This window comes from Hydra vulgaris, chromosome 09 (genome assembly GCF_038396675.1).
Source record: "Hydra vulgaris chromosome 09, alternate assembly HydraT2T_AEP".
Lineage (NCBI taxonomy): Eukaryota > Metazoa > Cnidaria > Hydrozoa > Anthoathecata > Hydridae > Hydra > Hydra vulgaris.
Genome location: NC_088928.1, coordinates 21,322,501 through 21,342,901, shown reverse-complemented (window position 1 = coordinate 21,342,901; position 20,401 = coordinate 21,322,501).

Sequence of the window (20,401 nt, the reverse complement as noted above, 5' to 3'; positions counted from 1 at the left end):
ACAAATCTATTTTTAACAAAGATGTTGTAGGTGTCATTTAAAAGAAAAATCTAATCGAATGAACTTTGCATAAAAGTTGTGTGGTAGTTCTTCAAGTATCACCACCAGAAAAGGAGTCATTGGTTTATCAGTTTGAAAAGAAACTAGAAGAAAAAAAAAATAGCAAGATTGAAAATAACATTTTGTGATTTTTTGTCAAAATTTTAAAAATAAAATGAAAAGAAAATTTCAGAATATGTCTATACTTTTGTAATAAAACAAAATATATTACATAAAAAGCAATAAATACGTATCTAGATCAAATATTACCTACCAAGGAATGTATTTAGACTGCCACTAATTTCTTCAAATAAACTTTTGTTCTGAACTAAAAATTTGTTCTAAAACTAAAAATTTGTTCAAGCACTTAATTGTTCAAAGTTGGTGTTTTGCCCTGATTTACTAAGTCCAGGTTGCTTACTCTTTGGTAAAGACTTCCAGTAGTCAACAACTTAATAATTACTTTAATAATTACTTAATAATTACTTTAATAATTACTTAATAATTAATTTAATAATTACTTAATAATTAATTTAATAATTACTTAATAATTAAGTTAATAATTACTTAATACTTAAGTTAATAATTACTTAATAATTAAGTTAATAATTACTTAATAATTAAGTTAATAATTACTTAATAATTAAGTTAATAAGTTGTTAAATTATGATACATTTATTTTTCAAATATAAATGTATTATAATAAATATTATTATATTAACACAAATATTATTTGTTATAATATCTATGATTATTTTTAACTTTGTTATAATATATACAATTTTTATACATAAATTGTATATATTATAATTTATAGTAAAATTCTATATCAATCTGATAATATGTGCATCATAATAGTATTTCACCATTTCTATTATTTAGTGATTTTAAAGTTACGCCTAAGTTAAGGCAACTCGTAACTAATGTAACTTTTCTTGCTTAAATTGAGCTGAGCAAAGTTTGGTGAATACCATTTCAGTATGGTGAATACCGATAGTTAAGGTTGAACTTACGCAAAAACTTACGAAAGTTTTTTTTTAGCGCAGCTGCGCAAGTTTGGTGAATACGACTTTTACAGTTTTGAACTTACGTCAAACTAATGCCAAACTTACGCAAAAAAAATGTTTGATGAATAAGCTCCCTGATGTTTATTTTTAATGCGCGTTCGACACGATAAAATGGCTAACATATATTCGTAAATAACGCGTATTCTGGAGAGTTTTAAAGGCGCATGTAATACCAGGAAAATATCGTATTGAATATTCTTTAGTTATCGTGTTTTATACGTGTTTGTAAGAGTTTCAAATGGGAATTTGATACTCAGTAGGCGTCATATTGTATACCTGTCTTTATACGCATCTAATGCGTATTTCTAATGCGTGTTCGACATGATAAAAGGGCTAACATACATACCACAACGATATGTAATTAAACGAGTTTCTAATGCACATTTACAACTGAATTTGCCGACTGGGCTCTGGAACAATCTTGATTTTAAAATCTTATATAGTTATCTCTTAAATCCAAGTTTTATTAATCTTAACCTTATTGGTGAATTTGAAAATAAACTTACCTAAATCTATACTCAATGGTATATTATATAAACTAGATGTCTAACTTGCAGAATTTTATTAGACAAAAAATGAAACCGCTATTTTTTGTTTACAAATATAGTCCGCCATTTGTAAAAAGTGCAAAATCTGAAGCTGAGGTGTGTAATAAAAATTAAAAATGCAAGTTAAGAGCATCAAATATTCCTAATAATTTTATTAAAATTCAAAAACACGTTTTAAAAAATTATAAAATACTTATAAAAGTTTTTTATGAGGTTTATTAAAAAGTATTAGTTCATAAAAAATGCTTCAAAAGCGTCTGTCGATTCACTTTTCTAATCAAAACCTTAAACCCTTTCTAACTGGAAATGAATTTAGGAAACATAAATTAATATTTTACATGTATTCTAGTTTCTTCTTGACACTTTTACATAAGTAGTATTTATATTTAAAACATATTTACTTCATTTAAAAAAAAAAAAAAAAGTTAAATAATATTTTTTTACAAATTTAATCCGCCATTTGTAAAAAGGGCGAAAAGCGGCTTCACTTTTCGGATCGAAGTTAGACATTTAGTATAGTATGCTCCACTATTGTTATTGTAGTAAAGACAATGATATATCTATAGTATATCTATAGTATAGACTAATATATCATAATAATATATATTGTAGTATATCTAATATATCATTGTCTATACAACAATAACAATAGTGGAGCATACGGTCTATATAATACATTATCTTACTCATCAGTCCTGAGATAAAAGAAACGGATCTTCTTTTTTGGTTTTAATAACAAGAGTTCGACCTTACATTCTAAATTTGTTATAAGTGAAGCGATTGTTTATTACAACAACAACTCGCTTATTTGCTTATGTTCATCTAGCTGTCAAAAGCTTTTTCAGCTAGATGCTGAAAAAGCTTTTGACAATTACAGCTGGAATATTCTCGTTGATGAAAACCTACCCCTCCAAATATTTAACACTATATCTCCTTTATATCACAACAGTAGTGCAAGTGGCTCATGCATTACTGTTGGTTTCAATAAACTTCTATAAATGGAAACTTTACAGGTGCTGTTCTATCGCCTTTCTCTTTGTTCTACATCGCTTTCCTTCATCTCAAGACTGCACTCTTTTTGACATTATTTTTGATTAAGTTGACCAAGTCGATTCTCTTCATTCTTTTTGCAAATACATCTTATCTACAAGAAGTAGGCAATCACTTTAAATACGACTTTTGTCAATGATTTCTCTAGCATATTACAGGTTTTTTAATTTATAATTTTCACCACTGCGAAACCACTTAAGCAAAGAAATATCCTTTATAGCCTTTGTAAAAAAATGAGAAATCAAGAACTTTATTAACAGCCATTGACCCAAAAACAGCTGGTATGCCTGATATTGCTTGGCCAATTATTAATAAATAGCCTGATTTGCTACGTTTTAATTGCCGCATGTTTGAAACATGCACATAATGGAGCATTTACATTGAAAAACATTGTTTTGCAGTGTAAATACTCCATTATATTTTATTTTATTTCCTAAAAGGCCATCCGTGTAATACGCACGCAAAAATCTCCAAATTTTGACCTCCTCCCCTACTCCCCTACTCTATTTTTGCAGTCCTCTTTCCATGCGCACGTATAAGGATTATGACTTTTTTTCAACCCATGCTCCTATACTGTAGTTTAATGAAATTTTACTTAAAAAGCACGAAATGAACTACTATTTGTAAATCTTTTGAAAAAGGTTCACCCCGCCATTGAAAAATCAAAAGTATTTAGAACGTCATAGTCACGTAATACAATAAATTTTCAATCCAACAATGACTCAGACCGTAGACCTTGCTCTTGCTTGTTGCATAGAAGGAATAGAAAGTGCAATTTGTCTTTATTTTTGCATGAAGAAGACATTTCCTTTGTTACTTTGATTGCGCGCTCTGCGCATTGATTACTTCTGGGGATCTGTAGTATGGATGGCTCTCGCTTCCAGTGATTTTTCAAAGAGCTTAAAGCCTTTTTGTATGGATTCAGTACTTCAGCCAAGTCATTATATTCGTATTCGTTGTACAGTCGGTCTGTAAACCAATGGTCTGCCCAGCCATACGATATAAATTGACATACTTTCTGCAGAACTGTCCTTATTGAAAATGAAGGCCAGGATTGCTAGTATAGCTCTGGAATTCCACCTCGCATTGCTGATGTTGGATAATTTCTGAAACCTGATCATGGAAAATGTCCTTTTTCATCAAAAAATTGGAACAATCGAGTGAGATGAAATAAAAATTTTATATCATCTCTCCAGCCTGATGTTTCGAGAATTACTTTTATTTCGTTATCAAACTGTGTTTTCAGATGTTCGTACTCCTTCAACAGTTGAGATATAAATGGATATTCGATGTTCGCCGATTGTTTTACTTCCAAGTTCTTTATCCATCACCAAACGGAGGATTCTATCTAATACATGGTGTTAACAACTGATAAACTGAGGTTTGTTGATGCGTTTCTCTGCAAACATTTGTTGCAATATTACAACAACATCGTTCTTTTTTCCATTGTTAACGCTAGTAGTATCTGCAGCAATCATCTGTATTGAATTCCATAGGTTAAATTTATCGAGGACTTTAGAAATTCCTTGAACAATAGTTTTTCCCCTGCCATCTACCAAGCCCAAGACATCCAATTCAATTTTGTTCTTTCATTTTTAAGGACAACCACTTGATAATCGATTACGTTGATGTGCTTGCCATCAAAGTGTAAGCACCAACTTTCTATATGCAACTTTTCAATCATTTCTTTTTTCAGTTTGATTGCTTCTTTGATTGTTGACTTATAAATAGCTGATTGACATAGGGTTGGGATGTCAATGCCTTCACGAGCCAATTACTTGCATATGTTAGCAGCTTTGATACTCTTGTGTAGGTCACCAACTTGATTGCAATTTTGCTTTTGTATTGTTTTCTGCTTGGTGTAGTAGTCTCATCTTCTTTTTCATCATCATCATCGTTTTCATATTCAGTGTCGTCAGCCTCAGTCAGAATCACTAAAACCAGGATAGTAAGATGATGATTTGGATAGCCTATTTGAAAGTTTTTATTTTTTAGAGGGATGGATCGTTTCTTTACTAGCTGCTTGGCCTGTAGAGTATTCCACTGTTCCTTTGCTTTCACTTGGAGGTGGTACAATTGCTTGTCCTCAGAAGATAACCATGTTCCATTCACTTGAGTAATATCAAAAATGACATTATGGGGTTCGTAGTTTCCATGTGTTGCTTCTGCAACAACTATAAAATTAGATAAGCAGCTATATATACGCAGTCTAAATTGTTCTAGAATGTACTAAGTTGTTCCAGAATGTTCTAAATTGTTCCAGAATGTTCTAAATTGTTCCAGAATGTTCTAAAGTTGTCTAAAATATTCTGGAATTTTCCAAAATGTTCTAAAGTTCTAAACACTTCTAACCTATGCAAGTTTTAAATAATTTTCAGCAAAGCGAAATGTATTAGTAATAGCAGTAACAAGATTAAATAAATGACGAATCGTAATTGTAATTGCGGGGTGACCTTTTTTTACAACCTAGAGGAATTGAACATGTTTTCAATGCTTTCTAACAAAAGTTCATTGATTTATGATACAAGAAATTATTTTCCTGTGTCATAAATCTTGAACAAAAGTGTACAGATCATCTGTACACTTTTTTCCAAGATTATCTGTATTTTTCTTTTACTTTAATAATATCTGCCCAATATCATCTGAAAATTCAACGACCCCTAACAATATCTTTAGAAAGATGTAACTACATCTGATAATTTTTCTCCATGTCCAATAACATCTGAATAAATTTTCTTTAGATGTAGTTACATCTGAAAAAATTTCTTTATGTAATAACATCTGGTAAAAATAATGCATCATTAGTTGATATTTTTTCCAGATCTTATTGTATCTAAAAAACATCATATATGTAACTGAATCTCGTTAAAATAATGCATTATTAGTAAATTCATCTTTAAAATAGCTTCATATTAAAATCTACAGATGTAGTTGCACAGATGTTATTACACTTTGATATTTTAAAAGGTGTAACTACACCTGTAATATTCATTTAATTTTTAAAAAAATATTATTATACCTCATTATATTTACAGATGTTTTTGGACAAATGTTATTAGACATGGCAAAAACTGACGTTGTTACCCTGACCCTTACACTCTCTTTCCAGTTAAAACCAGTGTTGTGGCGATGATTTTCCGATATCACTTTGTTTGTGTTAACATTTTATTTTTATCTAAAAATAATTAGTTGTTTTAAAATAGCGTCTTGTAAAAGGTATTCTTCATATGCTAAATCTTTTAGCAAATAGTCTTAATATTGAAGATGTGAGTAAGCATGTTACACAGATTATAAAATATATAAGAAATAATCATCAAGCTGGAGCAAACTAAATAAAAGCTATTTGTTTAATGAATCTGTTTTTAAAAATGTATCACCAATAAAATGGTGGAAATCTCTAAAATCTTTGGGCATTATTATGGATATTGAAGGTTTGTTTAACGCATAGGCTTCGAGCGCTGAATTATTTCAACTTTTGGGTTCGTTCCTTCCAAGTTAAAAAGATGGAAATAGAAAAAGCGACAAAGTTTTTATATACAGAACATTAAATAATGATGAATTAATTGACGAATTACCGCAGTAATGTTAGTAGAAAACAGAATTTACTCAAGTAAAATGACTAATGCTTTTTTTTTAATTTGAAAAGTTGAATAAACATGGCTTATTTTAAAAAAAGGTGTCTAAACGAAAGAAGCCATGTTTGTTTTTTTTTGTTTTTTTTTAAAAAAAACTATGGTTTTTGGTTTATTTAAAAAAAAAATGATTTTTTTGCAACCCTGGTTTAAGCAATGCTCTTCAAAAGCCAAAATGGCAGAAAATGCACATAGTTTGGAAATTGAATTTAAAGAAACTGAAAAAAGTTTAATGACTGCTTTGTTTATCTAAAATTAAATTAGAATATTTTATTTCAAATTAGCACAACAACTTTGCTTCAAAAAAACTTTTTTATCTAAAATTTTTGTCTTTTATTATATTAAAGTTAATAATACATTAAAGGCATGAATTTTTAAAGTCATTTCTTCAATTTTTATATTATTGTACGGTGACAAAGATCAGTTATGAAAAAGAAACAGAAAATGAGGATTCTGAACATGATTAATCGTACAGTGTAGAATAGGGTTGGAATTTTTTTACACTTTTTTCTTAAAATCAATTTGCTCTATTACTACCGGTGGAGAAATGTTATAAAGAGTATTTTAAAAATAATTTTAACTGTAACAGATTCAAACACCTTCTGCGCAAACTCATTTTTTCGAAATGATAAAATTTTAAAACATCAAGTTGCGACAGATTGAAAAGTCTTGTTATTAAAAGGAATATTAAACTAAAGTATTAATTAAAAAAAGAAAAAATAACAAATTTGCATAGGGATGAAAATACCTTACAAACAGTGCTGTGGCTATAGGGTCAGAGCCCCCTCCCTCCAACTTGTCATTAGGGTGTTAAAATCTTAAGAGCCTTCCATTACTAGGTGTACTACTAAAAAAAAATCTTTATATTTGGAAAAGGACCTCTAAATTTGAAAAACGTTCTCCATGCTTACAAACTACGCATAAAAATCTATGCAACTTGGGGTAAAGATAATGTTTGTTGAGTTCTAAATTTTTAGTTATAAGTCTTTAAAACTTGCGTCATGAAAGTAAATATAGTTCTAACACTAAACTATTTTATTACAATAACACACACAGGGAGATTAAAGTTTATTATAGTGTCTTAGAAATTTGGCCTCTAAGTTGATGACGTTTCTTTGAAGAAATAATTTAACTTTCGCAAAAGACCTTTTGCACACTTCATTTGTGTAATCAATGTCTAATAAACAATAGTTCCAAATACCACAGTGTCTTTCCAAACGCTCCAGGCAATTATCAGTTAATGCCAATTTTAACTTCGTTATATTGTCAACATTTCTTCTGCAAGAGAACCATTACCTGGCCCAGTTATATACAATAAAATTGCACGCCTCTATTATTGGTTCTATTTTTGTCTGAGTCAAAAGCATATATTTCAAGCAATAGATAGCTCTTGAATTCCATCATGCATTTGAAATAAGCCCTGGTTTAAAAAAATGAATTGCGAGTTAACTAATTGTGTCTCAATAAGGCTTGTATCCTTTACATAACAAATCCAGTTCCGTATAATCATTCCTGCCATGTTTTTTACTTTTAATAACTGACCCGTTAGGCTTGCATTTTTCAATTAAATTATGGTAGTTATTAATCAACTCAGTAATTAGTATTAGGCGATATTGGTAAGGAACCAAACTTTGAGTTCATAAAATGATTAAGAATCAGGTCGAGAACATGAAGTCGACAAGGATGATAAACTAAACCTGGAACAATTTTTATCAAATGCTTAATCACTCCATTTTTAGAACCTGTATGTACTGCAGTGGTGTCACATATTACAACGGAAATTTTGTTTAATAAATTAAATTCCAAAATAATATTGTGTGACATGCTATAAATATAAACAGAGATACCTTTCTCTAATTTTTTCATAGATATTACCAAAGATTTAGACTTGTTCGAAAGGCAAGTGCTATAATAATGTTGTTTGTCTATGATCTAACCATCAAAATATAAGCATCACATTTCTTCAGAAGAATCTATATAAGACCGAATCAAGCGTAATTCATGCACGAATGTTGTAAATGCTTTTTGAACTGCCGATCCGCAAATTGATGTCTTACCAATTGCATTGAGTACAGCTTCTGCAACCTTTGCCGTACATCTTACTGGATACCCTTCATTTTCAGATATCTTATCTACCATTTTACCGGTGATCTTTACATGCTTCAATGGATTGTGTAATCATCACTTGTACTATCATCTTCTGAACTTTCATCAATAGAATTCTCTGTATCATCAAGCGATTGACTATAATTTGTTTCAAGTTTTTTTCTTTTAGGTGGCAGGTCTCGCGGATGTGTTGTAATAGGCTCTGTCACAATACTGGACTGACCTTTGCTCCCATTTAAAGATTTCTGATGCTCATAAGAGAGTTTCCAGATATTTATAGTAATTGTCTTCTTATTACTTTCTTATCTTCTTATTACAGAATTTACTAACATCTATTTTATTTTAAAATACAAAAATAATCTAAAATACTAATGTCTAATACTAAGATAAATAAATAAAATTGTCTACTAATAATAATAAGTAGTAATAAATATAAAATAAATTTCGAAATAATAAAAAACGAAAGAAGCCAATTTTGTAAAAAAAAATTACTTTGGTTCTACATTAGGGGTGGGAATTTTTTTTTTTTTTTCTAGTAACATAATTTATTTTGTTGTAAAAGTTGTAATTAAACTTTTTATAAATTAATTTTCATTAAAAATTTTTATATGAAATCTATCTATCCAACTACCTAAAAGTATGGAGTTGTGCATGTTCTACTGTAAAAAAAACTCTAAATGTGTTAAATCTACAAAGTATATGTGTAAAGTTTATCTGTTAAGTCTTCAAGATGTATGTGTAAAGTATGTGTTAAATCTTCAAAATATATGTGTAAAGTATATCTTCAAAGTATGTGTTAAATATTCAAAATGATTACTGCATTTTTACTAGCTTATGTTAAAAAAAAGTTATCAAGTGTTTTTTAAATAAATAAAAAGGTGACGTTCTGATAACTAGAAAAAATATATGTGTAATTAGAGTTGCCAGATCAACGGTTGTAGAAGGACATAGAAAAGCCAAAAGGAAGACAAAGGAGGACATACTTAATTTTAGCTATACCGTATAACAAAAGTTATTTATGATTATGAGGTGCTAATACTCTTTTTCAAATGAAGGGAGGGGGAGGGGGACCCTACGCTGCTTGAGCCACGGAACTGACACCGGATGAGAATAAACAAAAAAAATAATATTTGTTATTATTATATTAGAAAACGTAATATGAAATGTCAAAGTTGCTTTAGCTGCGTGGATTTTCTCCAATATCTTTGAGTTTTAAGATGAAAAAAGGATGACAGCTTATTCGATAACGCTGACACTTTGGTTCGGTTTTTATGTCTGTTTACATGACGCTCCAAGTCAGTAGCTACATAGTTAGCGACAGACAAGTAATTATCATAAATCGTTCACTTTTCCTCATTCTTGTTGCGCCCTTTTGCAAACCATTAATACTTATTTTTCATAGTGCTTGAGAGTTTGCATTTTCTCAAGCACTATGAAAAATAGAACGTCAAAAAAACTTTAAAAATTATACAGTTTTAAGAATAAGTAGGTTTAAATATGGAAATATACTTTAAAGTAAAAAAGCATTTTAAAGCAATTCTCTTTTTGCCGGACGTCTGTCAACCCTATATGAAATTAGCTTATATTATCATTTTGATTAGCGATTAACATTCTAATGACTTCAATATATGGAATAGTGAACAATTTACACCTCCTGTTGCTTCAACTGCTGAAAGGGCAAGATCAGTGTCAGGGAGTTCTACCATTACAGGTTATAACTTAAACTAACATACAACTACTTAGTGTAAATTTATCGTATTCCAATCTGATCTTTGTGTATCAGTAACTGCCTGTATTTATAGTTTTTTTGGTTTAATATGAGCCGTTTCTTGATTAGGCTATATACAAATGTTTATAAATTTAAAAAAAAAAAAAAAGATTTGCAAAGTGCTACATTGTTAAACTTCGTGGTAACGGTAAAAGATTTGTAATAAAATTACAAATCCTTACCGTGTTATTACACAGTTAATGTTTCTAATAAATTTTTTATTTAGGCTCCGGTTTGAGTCAAACTGCTAACCTGCACGTAGTATTTTATTTTGGTTACAAAAAAACATTGGTTAGCAATGTTAAGAAAAAAGAAAAAACTATAAATGTATATACATCAAAAAAGCATTTCTATTAAACAAAAAGTGGTAATGAGTAAAAAAGTATTATTTGATTTGCCAGAAGTTATAAAGTTGCCACTGACATCTACAGCAGAAGTTAAAACATAGGCAGAAAAGTTGTCCTTGCATGTTTTAAATGATTTTCAAATTTAACTCAATATTTATAAACACTTAACTCAAGTTTAGTAAGGATTAAGTAAAATAAAATAGGTTTAAGATTGGATGCCATGCTTTGATTATAAAATTTTATAATTTAAATATTCAATAGAATTTGATAATATTTTTATAAAACATTATGCGAGGGTTAAATTCTGATGGTGGGGTAACTATATCACTTGAAATAAACTAATTCTGTTTCTGACCGATAAAAAACACTGTACTTATTTTACTCGCATTACTTACAACAAAATATTAAATTATTATTTTTAATTAAACTTTACTTGTGTCTTAAAATTTTTATATTTAATGTAATTAAAAACCTTTTAGGTTAAAGATGTTGCCATGTTTTGTTGAGGGTGGCTTGTTTAAAGGAAGATGGATAAAACGTGACTTTACATGATTTAGAGTGACAGTTAAGTTTTTTCATGGTATGTCATTTCTTTTAAGCAAAACATATATCGGACATTGGCGGCAAAGACCTTTATAATTTTGTCATAAGAGCGATGCCTGTTTTACTTGATGGCCAGTTTGCTCGCTAATACCGTTTGACAATGCAGAAGGAAAAGAAACTATTTAAAGAACAATTGCTTCGTCAAGTTTTTTTTAGTATTTGTAGTAGTATTTGAGCAGCCGTGGCGCTGTGGTAGCGCACTTGCCTCAGAAACAAAGGATCCGTGGTTCAAATCCCACCTCAAGGCAAGTTTTGAGACATCGGTTAGAAAGGAGGCGTTAACTTCCAATTAAATGCTCATCCGCGGTGCTCTGTAAAAAGACCGTAAGGACTTTTTGGGGCACCTAAATAAATTAAATAAAAATTTATCACTTTATTACAGTGTAGGTTAACTCAAAGGTGCTGTAAAACTAAATCCAAATACAAAACTTTTATGTTTAAGTAGAATATTTCAACTCCCATTACAGCTATTTCTACACAAAGAAAAATTGAATAAAATCGTTTTTAAAATTAGTTGTGCTTTCAGTCATACATTTAAAAAACATTTTTTAGTACAATATACATATTGGAAATTTTGTTTTGTTTGGTTCGTACTGTAGATAAAAGACCAGAATTAGTTAGCAAAATTATGGTTATTTATTAAATGCTAATTTATAAGAACAATCACTAGAGCTATATGTCTAGTATTCATTTAAATAAACTTTAATTTTAATAACATAAAAAAAAAGAAAAAGAAAAAAAAAGAATAAGCAGCTCTAAATTAAAAAACTTTAAATTAAAACTTGTTTAAATTGAAACTTGTTTAAATTGAAACTTGTTTAAATTGAAACTTGTTTAAATTGAAACTTGTTTAAATTGAAACTTGTTTAAATTGAAACTTGTTTAAATTGAAACTTGTTTAAATTGAAACTTGTTTAAATTGAAACTTGTTTAAATTGAATACTTTAAATAATTTTACATAATAAAATTTAATAATAGTTATTATATACTTTTAAATTACTACAAATAAATTTAAAATGACCCTAATTACTCTCATTTTAAAAAGTTAATAGAAAGGCATGTTTGTTATAATGTTTTTAAGATTTTAAAGCATCAGATAACAACCTTGCACCTAATAATATCAAATAACTCAATAATTACATAAAAGCAAATCTTCCTCTTACCTTCCATGACCTACTCCCCAGCAAAGCAAAATCAAATTAAACTTTCCATTTCCAGAATCAACTAAATTTCTGGTATACCTTCATGTATAAAACAAATGCCATAAGTTTTTTTAATAACCAAGTTTTATAATAACCAAGAAAAGTAATATTTAAATAACTAATAAATTAAATAAAATAAAAAGTATTAAATGTTACATAATATTAAATGTTATATAATATTAAATATTTTAAGTCTATAGTATAAGAATAAAAAAATATATTAAATGTCATGTAATATCAAATATTTTAAATCTTTAGCATAGATATATTTAATAAATATATCTTTGTATAATATCATATCTTTGATAGAAAATAGCCAGGGACAGATTTGTTACCGGGATTGCATTAACATTAATACATTCTAAGTATTAAATTTTAGTCAAAATTTGTTATATTTTGTATGCATATTCATGTATATTTATATATAAACATCATCATGATGACCATGATGATCATGATGATAATGATTATAATTACGATCATTATCTTGATCATAATTATCAATTTTTAGCCTTCCCCTTTCATGCTGTTACTCTAATATAAACATCATATCAAGCATCTTCTTTCCATAACAAAAGCTCATTCATACCATATGTAACACACTCCCTCCAAGTTTTCTCACTTATTACTCTACCATTTTTTCCTGCTACCTGTCTACATGCTAATAACCATACTACTTTAATCTTTTCTGACAATTGTTGTTTGTGACAATACTTTTCTAATCTCTGTCTAAGATTATGACTCCTTTTCTTGTCTTAGAGTTACACCACACATCCATCTTATCATCGTCTTCTCTTTTGGGCAACAATACTAGACCTTATAAATACTAAAGTTTATATAAATATGTAGGGATATTGTATGCTACTATTTAAACAAATAGCAAACAATATATGTTTGTATCTATATATATCCATATTAAAAATGGATATATGCGCTTTTTAACTAATCACCTGGACCCAAGTAAGTATTGAAGCTTTTATTACTTCTCACTGGTTCAAAGTCAAACCTCATTCTACTCCATATTTTTTACCTTCTTGTGTAGTTGCTATATTTAATCTTAATAATTTGTTTCAGAATTTTTACAAGAACATCTCTCTTGACAAAAAATGTCTTTTTGTTATTGCAAGAAGACAAAGTAAATAAGATCCTGTTTGATACTAAGCTTCGCTATTCTTAGTTTGCTAAATCTTGTATCTTATCTCAGATGTTAGATTTTAAAGACATTTGGAAAATCTTCAACAATGTCAGAACTCTCTTAATTTCTCGCTAAACTAATAATAAGTGCTACATAAGTGGTTCCAATTTTTAAAATATCTAAAAAAAACACTGACCTCTTTAACCATCCTCCAATTAGCCTTCTCTCTATTGTTAGTTTCTTTACGTAAAAGTTTTGAGATTATCAACTCATTTCTTTCTAACTGCAGTAGTTAAGTCATTCTCAAAGACCTCCATTCTTCTATTTTTCCAGTAACTTTAAGGGTACCACAAGTCTCTATCTTTGTTCCAGTATTGTTTCTTATCTACAACAACATTCTTTCTGATAATCTTACATCAAAAGTGGCTCTATTTGCTGATAACTCAACTTTATACACTGTCTTGACAAAAAGTCTCAAATAACAAATCACGAAATCGTGCAACTTCTCCTTTTTTTGTTTAATTATGCACTGCTAAATTTATTTTCTTAATATAAGTAGAAAATCGTTTTCTCTTTTATGCGGCGACTATTATTGGTATTAAACAGACATTTTAGTTTTTGGTTTATTATGAGACTGCATGGAAAAACTTGCGATCTTTTTTGTACTTTTGATATAATGTTTTCACAACATGTTTGATTGATTGATTGTTAAATTGCTACATTTATTTACATTAAATGTAAATAGCTACAAAACATAAACAGCCGAAGTTGTCAAATTTACTTTTGGCCTGGACCTGCACTCATCAAACTACATGTTGACATAACACCTGGTGGAGATACAGATCATGCGTCATTACAAGTTACTATTTTTTCTAGCACATTAGCAACAAGTTGTTCATCATCATAGTCTCAGCAATCATTCAGTATACTAAAGAACTATTTATTATTGATGCCTCAACAAAAACTAAGTTCAGCAGCAACTAGTTAATTGAATAAAAATTGTAACAATATGAGCAGCAATCGTTTCTCTAAATGTTAGATATTTAAATGAATACAGTATAACAATATAAGGGATTCACGGCTGAAAACAGTTTTTTATTATGCACCAATGGAAAGATTAGATGGTCTGTTTGCGATACAATAAAGCCAGAAAATTATTCCAAAGAATGGATTGTATACTCCATAGTGCTTAATGTTTAAAATTTTTATTTGCAGTTATCGTACACAGAGTTTCTAAAGCCCATAGGCTGGCTTGTAAACTTCTCGAACTCAGAAAAGGTGAGTATTTGAAGGCAAATTTTGCTAAAAGTAATCAATCAGACTTAGAAACAACTGAGGGTGTGTTTAGAACGGCATACTATATTGCTAAAAGCAACAGGCCCAACACTGAATATCCTAAGCTTATTGATCTACATAAGTTAAATGGTGTTAATGCTGGCAGAGTGTTACCCTCAAACGTTGTTTGTGGAAACATAATTGTTTTTTAAGTGAGCAAATGAAGAAATTTGTTCTACATTCATAAACACACTGGTACGCTCAGTATCTATTCGATGAAAGCACAAACTCATTTGCGAAAGCTTGCTTGATTATACACCTTTGTTGGACATTTGATGATTTACCAACTAACATATTTTTAGAGTTACTTGATTTGAATGCAGTCAATTCTTCAGAAATTTTAACTCAGATCTTAGGCTGCCTTAATTTATCTGACATTTTTTTCAGTGACGGTGTCTCCGTTATGACTAGATTAAATAATGGCGTTTTCAAAAAAAAAACTTCAAACTTCTGTCTTGAAGCAGAAGTTTCTTCGGCTAGTTGGATGGCATTGTCTTGAATGAAAATAAGAGGTAGCATCTTGCACAGCAGTGGAGGTGGAAGTTTATCTTCTTATGGTAGGGAGAGTTCTCAGTACATTGTGGGTTGCTTCATCATTTTGAACTGTAAAGATCGTGTTGCACAACTTAAAAGCTTTACATTTGCATCATAATTCATATATAAATGCTTGATCCAACACAGTACTCAAAGGAAAAAGCCAAATTTAAAAGCCTTGTACAAAAACTTGCAAGCGTGTCATTTCTTAAAAACTTGGCATTAATGTATGATGCATTAGAAGAACCCCAATCAATTTCAGAAGTTCTACATTTAACTTCAGAAACTTTGGGAAAAGTCCCAAGGTTTCTGAAGATAAACTGATCATTAAAAATGGTATTTTCTAAGATGAAAATATATCAGAAGGCAGAAACTTTAAATTGATCAGACCACCTTGATGAAAATATATCAGAAGCTAATAATAATTATTAATTCAAGCATAGTTGATAAAAAACACATCTTAACCTAATAAGTGCAATGCTTTAGATCATATTCATGGCCAAGAAATAAAAGAAATGAATTACAAATTTCCTAAGAATTTTTGGAAGCTCTGATGAAAGGATTATGCAACTTTCTGCTTGATAATTTTTCTTTAATAAAACAGAAGTTTCGTGACTTCAAGAATCATTTTAATAGTCCAGATATATCTCCTTTTTTTGGTCATATTTTTCAAACATTATAGCAACTCAGATTGTCAATGTTAAAATGTCTGTATCCTTCATCAATGATCCTACCTGTGAGCAATGCAGAATGTGAATGGAGCTTTTCAGTCATAAGTATGTGCAGACACAGATGTACAAAGCATATTGTCAGTAAAACATACATTATTAATGTTCATCAGTATTGAAGGTCCTCCACTAAAAGAATTCCCGCTAAAGGAGTATGCAAGAGAAAGGGTGAATGTAGGTAGACAAATAGCGAGTTGTGAAGAAGAAGCATGTATAAATGAAGATAAATTAACTGAAATGAAATCATTTTGGAAATTGCTCTTTCAAAATACACTTGACACTTTGATAATACCTACACTTGTACTCAATACTTATTTAATATTGAACGTAACTATTTCTTGTTTATGTTATTTCTTTTCTGATTGTGCAATAGAAATAAGCTCATTTCAAAATTTTCTTATCTAATATAAACATTTAATTTATGCATTTGATTTGAGCAAATAATTTTGGACACAAATAGTGATTTAAGTCATCACCCGAAACCTCAAAATACTTTTGCAATAGGTAACCTATTACAAAAATTTGAATGACCTAATTTGGAGGGCTGAGGGGCTGTTCCGCATAAATTGTTTGAACAAACACTTTTTAACACCACTTCATTTGATTTCCTATTCTATTTTAACCCCTGTGTGTGTGTTTGTGTGTGCGTATACAGGCCTGGCAAAAGGCGGGTAAAATGGGTGATTTTCACCCAAGCGCCAAGGGTTCGAAGACGCTAAATTTTAATTTAATAAATTTTTTTTGATTATACAAAAACATATAAATTTATAAGAATAATTAATTAAAAATTGATATACTTATTTTATGTAAGAATTTTATTAATTTGTAATAAAAGTTAGTTTAAACGTGTAGGTCTAATCACTTTTTCACCATCACCAATATTTATGAAAATATGACCGGTTCTTGGTTCACCTAAATTAAATATATATATATATATATATATTTAACTTATATATATATATATATATATATATATATATATATATATATATATATATATATATATATATATATATATATATATATATATATATATATATATATATATATATATATATATAAATTAAATATATATATATATACATATATATATATATATATATATATATATATATATATATATATATATATATATATATATATATATATATATAAATTAGTAAAAAACACTTATCTACCGTTTTTTTACTAAATCTCAAAAAAATTCAATTTGTAGAAAAAAATACTATATTTTTTTGGTTAACGGGAAGTTACAGAAAGTAATTATTAAATAAATTTCTTTGGAATGGGGATAGTTTAATTTGGTCATATGTTTTTATAATTTCTTAGGAGGTATTTAATTTTGTGCCTACATATATAAATATATATATATATGAATATATTTTAAAGAAAAACACGATTTTTTTATATCTTGACATGTTTCGTAGTTAACATACTACATTTTCAAAAGATAAAATTACAATTTAAAAACTCTGGATATAAATATAAAATCAAAATTTGAAGCCATTACCGTAAATAGCAAAAACATAAAAATAAAATTATAAGTAAATAAAAAACAAACAAACAAACAAACAAAAAAAAAACTAGATAGACAAATTTATATTATAATGAACAGTTTGTTTATTTAAAGATGGGTTTTCCCATTTAATATGGAGTGCTTCTTTAATTTTCAATTTGTTTTTGTTAGAAGCAATATCCATAATTTTAAAACAATTATAGTTACTTAGATTTTTACAATTAACAGATGAAATTAAATGCTTTTAAACATTAGATTGTTTGTCACTTGCAAGATGCTCATGAATCCTTGGAAGTGGATCTTTTATACATAAACTGTTTTGCAATTTGTTGTTAGTGAAAATTAAATTAATTATAACATCTTTACAATATTTTTTAATGATTATATTAACTTTAGATGTAGTAAAATTTGAATAAAATCCTATAAATGGAAGCTTATAATATCTTATATTATGGTTATCAATACTATTTATTTTTCACAGATGGATTTAACTTTTTATCAACAAATAATTTAATTTCAGTGTCATTTATTTTAGGTGGATATTGATTATTTTTTAAAATATTAGATAGATTTTTTATGTCCTTATCAAATCGCCATGTGTCGTTGATTTTATACGTTCTATCAATCAAACAACGCATAAGACTAATTTTATAACAATAAGGAACAAAACTGGAAAATTTTTGTAAAAAAAAAAAAAAAGAACTTTCAAAGAACTCAAGAAATTTATATTTACTTTTATTATAAATTTTAGTTAAATAGTTTATAATACTAAAAATTATTTAACAAACTTTATAAAACTTTAAAAACGCGGGTTTAAATTTTTTAATTTCAAATCATATAACTTCTTAAATTCGTGGAACTGAATAACAAACTCTTCTGGTGGAATAAACTTAAAATAAAAATTAATGCAACAAACTTTAAAAATAAAAATGCTTCGAAAAAAATGAAAATTCATCACTAGATTTGAAACTCTCTTATCGATATTATTATATAATAGATTTGAAATATATAAATAAATATATAGGAATAAATAAAAAATATAAATAAGTAAATAGATTTCAAACTCTATTATTGATATTATTACATGTTCACGACGTTTTAAATAAGTCTGTAGATTATGTATCATCTCTATATATAATAATATTTTATTTTTATTATATTGGCCGCAGATTCTGGGTAAATGATATTAAAACGTTTATTATTATAAAGTCTACTGAGTTCTAAAGATAGTATAAAAATAATCAACAGGCACTCTTCATTCGTCTCTATTTTCATTTAATCTTACCTGTTTGTAAACACTATATCCTGTAGCACCATCAAAACCAACCTTGCATATAAATGTTAATTTAGTTAATTCCTTAGAATTGTGATTAGCACAGTAGCTTGTATATCACATAGCTTTGTAAGAGCGTGTTATAGAAGATCTTTTAAAAATATTTGTACTGACTAGCCAACTATTTGAATGTTCTTGGGATAGCATATAGCTTTTGAAGATCTTATACTATTATATAAAGGATACGTGGCAGCCTTTTAATTCAGCACCATTTCTTAGAAGCTGGTATGTCGATTTTGATATATCACTATTAATAGTTAATGATAAAGTTTCATCAGGGGAATTTTTCTAAGCAGGTTTAATGGGATTTTTATTTTAAATTTCAGAAATTTTTGTGCCAGTTGCGTGCTTAAACTCACTTCTGAGTTTTAATTTTATTGCTTGAAGTAGTTTATGGCTAAATAAAATATTACTAACATTAACAATTAAAATATTACTAACATAAACAAAATATTACTAACAGGCTTATTTTTTTTTGTTCTGTTACAAGCTTTTCAAAAAAGCCACATGGTTTCTCAATTTCATTAACTGATGATGTAGCATTTAATGTACCGTAGGTGTATTAAAAATCTTGAGCTTGCCAATTTTCATTACTTCTCTCAAAATAAGTATTACCATTGTTTGCAGCTATTAACATTTTACATTATAATTTTATAATTATAATGTAAAAAGTTAATAGCTGTAAAGTTATATTAGTTTTTCACTCAGAATCCTCTAGTTTAATATCTGCAGAAACTAGAACAGTTAATTTCAATGAAAAGGATGACATATCATTAGGAACTAATTTATTTTGTTGTAAAAGTCCGTAAATGTCACCAATTTTTATTTTATTACTAAACAAAAAAATTGTTGAGTAAGCAGTGCAATTTGTATTGAATTAAATAACAAACAAAATAACATGTATTTTTGTTTACAAGAAATAAAAGTTGATTTCAAGCAAATAACATAAGTTACAAGTCATTGTTTTAAAATGTTAAAGAAACCCAAAAGAAGAAGTTAGTGGCAATAATTCAAATAGGTTGTATACAAATTACATTTACTAGTTCAAGTATTTAATATAGGTTCTCGTAGGTTCCCTAAATCATATGACACTTTTTGTACAAAATAAAAGTAATAAATGTTAAAAATTCACCTCGTTATTTTAAAGCCAGATTATAAGTGTATTATAAAAACTGATCTTTACTTTAGACTTTTTTTCGAAAAGCTTTACTGTTAAATATTTTAAATATGTAAACTAATTCCGTAAGCTTATAAAATTTTAAAAGTTACTGTTTATTATAGCTGTGTATAAAAAAAAAAAATTTCACGCTTTTTTTAAAAAAAAAATGTTTTTCATTATACATGAAACCGCAACTAATTTTTGTAGCTTTAAAAGAAACTATTATACACAAAACAATTTTCAAAACTTTAAATTATAGTATAACAAATATGTTTTAATATATGGTTTTGAATATAATA